Raw genomic sequence first — 6,340 nt, 5'->3', positions numbered from 1 at the left:
GGTGAGCACCATACACGGCGGACAATGTAACAATGTGTCAGTGCAATTGATACTTACAAATAATACCACCATACAAATAAAACTGCCATATCATACCAAATAATACCACCATACCATGCCAAATAATCTTGTCATACTATTTCAAGATTAGGCAGAAAGAGGCCAAGCAAGTTATAAGAACTTCTAAAGCTCAGGCAGAAGAAAAACTAGCTCAGTCTATGAAAAAAGGGGATAAGACATTCTTCAGATATATAAATGAAAAAAGGAAATTAAAACAAGGAATAACTAAATTAAAAATAAAGGACGGAAGGTATGTAGAAGAGAATAAAGGGCTAGCCGACTGCCTTAATGAATACTTCTGTTCAGTTTTTACAAAAGAAAAAGAAGGAGAAGGATCTCCACTAGAAAGGATGACTATTAAATCGTTTGATGCATGTGTCTTTACAGAGGAAGATGTTCTAAGTTTGCTGTCTAAAGTGAAGACAAATAAGTCACAGGGGCCTGATGAGATACACCCAAAATTATTAAAAGAGCTTAGTGGTGAGCTGGCAAAACCGTTAACAGATTTATTTAACCAATCATTAGTAACAGGAGTCGTCCCGGAAGATTGGAAATTGGCAAATGTCGTGCCCATTCACAAGAAAGGTAGTAGGGAGGAATCGAGCAACTATAGACCAGTGAGTCTGACATCAATAGTAGGCAAATTAATGGAAACCTTATTAAAGGATAGGATTGTGGAACATCTAAAATCCCATGGATTGCAAGATGAAAAACAGCATGGGTTTACTTCAGGGAGATCATGTCAAACAAATCTTATAGATTCTTTTGACTGGGTGACTAAAATAATAGACGGTGGAGGTGCAGTAGACATCGCATATCTAGATTTTAGTAAGGCTTTTGACACTGTCCCACATAGAAGACTTATCAATAAACTGCAGTCATTGAGCATGGACTCCTATATTGTTGAGTGGATTAGGCAGTGGCTGAGGGACAGACAACAGAGGGTTGTAGTCAATGGAGAACATTCAATACAAGGTCATGTTACCAGTGGGATTCCACAGGGATCTGTACTGGGACCAATTTTGTTTAATATCTTCATAAGTGATATTGCAAAAGGCCTCGATGGTAAGGTTTGTCTTTTTGCTGATGACACAAAGATATGTAACAGGGTTGATGTTCCTGGAGGGAAACGCCAAATGGAAAAGGATTTAGGAAAACTAGAAGAATGGTCAAAACTCTGGCAACTGAAATTTAATGTGGATAAGTGCAAGATAATGCACCTGGGGCGTAAAAACCCAAGGGCAGAATATAGAATATTCGACACAGTCCTGACCTCAGTATCTGAGGAAAGGGATTTAGGAGTAATTATTTCAGAAGACTTAAAGGTGGGAAGACAATGTAATAAAGCAGCAGGAGATGCCAGCAGAATGCTTGGATGTATAGGGAGAGGTATAAGCAGTAGAAAGAGTGAAGTGCTTATGCCGCTGTACAGAGCACTGGTGAGACCTCACCTGGAGTATTGTGCGCAGTACTGGAGACCATATCTCCAGAAGGATATAGATACTCTAGAGAGAGTTCAGAGAAGAGCTACTAAACTGGTCCATGGATTGCAGGATAAAACTTACCAGGAAAGGTTAAAGGACCTTAACATGTAGAGCTTGGAAGAAAGACGAGACAGAGGGGAGATGAGAGAAACTGCTAAATACATAAAGGGAATCCACTCGGTAAAGGAGGAGAGAAGATTTAAAAGAAGAAAAACTACCACAAGAGGACACAGTTTTAAATTAGAGGGGCAAAGGTTTAAAAGTAATATAAGGAAGTATTACTTTACTGAGAGAGTAGTGGCTGCATGGAATAGCCTTCCTGCAGATGTGGTAGCGGCAAATACAGTGAAGGAGTTTAAGCATGCATGGGATAGGCATAAGGCCATCCTTCATATAAGATAGGGCCGGGGACTATTCATAGTATTCAGATATATTGGGCAGACTAGATGGGCCAAATGGTTCTTATCTGCCGACACATTCTATGTTTCTATGTTTCTATGTTTCAAATAATACCACAATACCATGTTAAATAAAACTGCCATACCATGCCAGATAACTCCGCCATAGCATAATATCATCATACCATGCCAAATAGTACTACAATACAATGTCAAATAATATCACATACAGTGACATATCATTACAGCATACCATGTACCATGCAAAATAATACCACTTTTAACACCGCCATACCATGACCAAATAGTGAAGGGCTTATAGGTAAGTCGCTGGTGGTCTGGAGGCTGGGAAGTTTTACATGCTATATATCAGATTGCTCCTGGGGGTCCAGTTATTGGGGGTCCCCAGGGAAACAGAGTACTTTGCAATTGCCCAGTTTGCTGCCCACTAAACGTGAGAAACATTGTGCTGCACATGGATGTAAATAACCTATAACACAGCGACTGTACTGCCGAGGTATAACCTACAGGCGGCGGCACAACCTCTAATGTAAGAGCAGATAACATTACAGTACGACCGAGTGCGATCACAGCAGCTGCTGCAGATTATAATATAATAATGTGATGTCATAAAACCAGAATACAACACAGTAATGTAATAACCATAGCATGTAAGGTAATACTGTATAATACATCGGGGAGGGCTCCTGGGAGTCAAACTAAAGACCTGGAAACTTCAGTGAATTTTAAATTTCCTCAGTTATGTCTCCTTCTCCTGTCAGATGAGCTATGGAAACAACCATACAATAATCCCAGCTATAGATACAACCATACAATAATACCAGCTACAGATACAACCATACAATAGTACCAGCTACAGATACAACCATACAATACCAGCTATAGATACAACCATACAATAATACCAGCTATAGCTACAACCATACAATAATACCAGCTACTGATACAACCATACAATAGTACCAGCTACAGATACAACCATACAATAGTACCAGCTATAGATACAACCATACAATAGTACCAGCTACAGATACAACCATACAATACCAGCTATAGATACAACCATACAATAATACCAGCTATAGCTACAACCATACAATAATACCAGCTACAGATACAACCATACAATAGTACCAGCTACAGATACAACCATACAATAGTACCAGCTATAGATACAACCATACAATAGTACCAGCTACAGATACAACCATACAATAATACCAGCTATAGCTACAACCATACAATAATACCAGCTACAGATACAACCATACAATAGTACCAGCTACAGATACAACCATACAATAATACCAGCTATAGCTACAACCATACAATAATACCAGCTACAGATACAACCATACAATAGTACCAGCTACAGATACAACCATACAATAATACCAGCTACAGATACAACCATACAATACCAGCTATAGATACAACCATACAATAATACCAGCTATAGCTACAACCATACAATAATACCAGCTACAGATACAACCATACAATAGTACCAGCTACAGATACAACCATACAATAATACCAGCTATAGCTACAACCATACAATAATACCAGCTATAGCTACAACCATACAATAGTACCAGCTACAGATACAACCATACAATAATACCAGCTACAGATACAACCATACAATAATACCAGCTACAGATACAACCATACAATACCAGCTATAGATACAACCATACAATAATACCAGCTACAGATACAACCATACAATAGTACCAGCTACAGATACAACCATACAATACCAGCTATAGATACAACCATACAATAATACCAGCTATAGCTACAACCATACAATAATACCAGCTACTGATACAACCATACAATAGTACCAGCTACAGATACAACCATACAATAATACCAGCTACTGATACAACCATACAATAGTACCAGCTACAGATACAACCATACAATAGTACCAGCTACAGATACAACCATACAATAGTACCAGCTACAGATACAACCATACAATAATACCAGCTATAGATACAACCATACAATAATACCAGCTATAGATACAACCATACAATAATACCAGCTATAGATACAACCATACAATAGTACCAGCTACAGATACAACCATACAATACCAGCTATAGATACAACCATACAATAATACCAGCTATAGCTACAACCATACAATAATACCAGCTACTGATACAACCATACAATAGTACCAGCTACAGATACAACCATACAATAGTACCAGCTACAGATACAACCATACAATAGTACCAGCTACAGATACAACCAAACAATAATACCAGCTACAGATACAACCATACAATAGTACCAGCTACAGATACAACCATACAATAGTACCAGCTACAGATACAACCATACAATAATACCAGCTACAGATACAACCATACAATAATACCAGCTACAGATACAACCATACAATAATACCAGCTACAGATACAACCATACAATATCAGCTATAGATACAACCATACAATAATACCAGCTATAGATACAACCATACAATAGTACCAGCTACAGATACAACCATACAATAGTACCAGCTATAGATACAATCATACAATAATACCAGCTATAGATACAACCATACAATAGTACCAGCTATAGATACAACCATACAATAATACCAGCTATAGATACAACCATACAATAATACCAGCTATAGATACAATCATACAATAGTACCAGCTATAGATACAACCATACAATAGTACCAGCTATAGATACAATCATACAATAATACCAGGTATAGATACAACCATACAATAGTACCAGCTATAGATACAACCATACAATAAAACCAGCTATAGATACAACTATACAATAATACCAGGTATAGATACAACCATACAATAGTACAAGCTATAGATACAACCATACAATAGTACCAGCTATAGATACAACCATACAATAATACCAGCTATAGATACAACCATACAATAGTACCAGCTATAGATACAACCATACAATAGTACCAGCTATAGATACAACCATACAATAATACCAGCTATAGATACAACCATACAATAGTACCAGCTATAGATACAACCATACAATAGTACCAGCTATAGATACAATAATCCCAGCTATAGATACAACCATACAATAGTACCAACTACAGATACAACCATACAATAGTACCAGCTATAGATACAACCATACAATAATACCAGCTATAGATACAACCATACAATAGTACCAGCTATAGATACAATAATCCCAGCTATAGATACAACCATACAATAGTACCAGCTACAGATACAACCATACAATAGTACTAGCTATAGATACAACCATACAATAGTACCAGCTATAGATACAATCATACAATAATACCAGGTATAGATACAAGCATACAATAGTACCAGCTATAGATACAACCATACAATAGTACTAGCTATAGATACAACCATACAATAGTACCAGCTATAGATACAACCATACAATAGTACCAGCTATAGATACAATCATACAATAATACCAGGTATAGATACAACCATACAATAGTACCAGCTATAGATACAACCATACAATAGTACCAGCTATAGATACAACCATACAATAATACCAACTATAGATACAACCATACAATAGTACCAGCTATAGATACAACCATACAATAGTACCAGCTATAGATACAACCATACAATAGTACCAGCTATAGATACAATCATACAATAGTACCAGCTATAGATACAACCATACAATAAACCAGCTATAGATACAACTATACAATAATACCAGGTATAGATACAACCATACAATAGTACAAGCTATAGATACAACCATACAATAGTACCAGCTATAGATACAACCATACAATAATACCAGCTATAGATACAACCATACAATAGTACCAGCTATAGATACAATAATACCAGCTATAGATACAACCATACAATAGTACCAGCTACAGATACAACCATACAATAGTACTAGCTATAGATACAACCATACAATAGTACCAGCTATAGATACAACCATACAATAGTACCAGCTATAGATACAATCATACAATAATACCAGGTATAGATACAAGCATACAATAGTACCAGCTATAGATACAACCATACAATAGTACTAGCTATAGATACAACCATACAATAGTACCAGCTATAGATACAATAATCCCAGCTATAGATACAACCATACAATAGTACCAACTACAGATACAACCATACAATAGTACCAGCTATAGATACAACCATACAATAATACCAGCTATAGATACAACCATACAATAGTACCAGCTATAGATACAATAATCCCAGCTATAGATACAACCATACAATAGTACCAGCTACAGATACAACCATACAATAGTACTAGCTATAGATACAACCATACAATAGTACCAGCTATAGATACAATCATACA

Source organism: Bufo gargarizans, unplaced genomic scaffold (assembly GCF_014858855.1).
Source record: "Bufo gargarizans isolate SCDJY-AF-19 unplaced genomic scaffold, ASM1485885v1 fragScaff_scaffold_228_pilon, whole genome shotgun sequence".
Classification (NCBI taxonomy): Eukaryota; Metazoa; Chordata; class Amphibia; order Anura; family Bufonidae; genus Bufo; species Bufo gargarizans.
Note: the sequence above shows the minus strand (reverse complement) of the source record.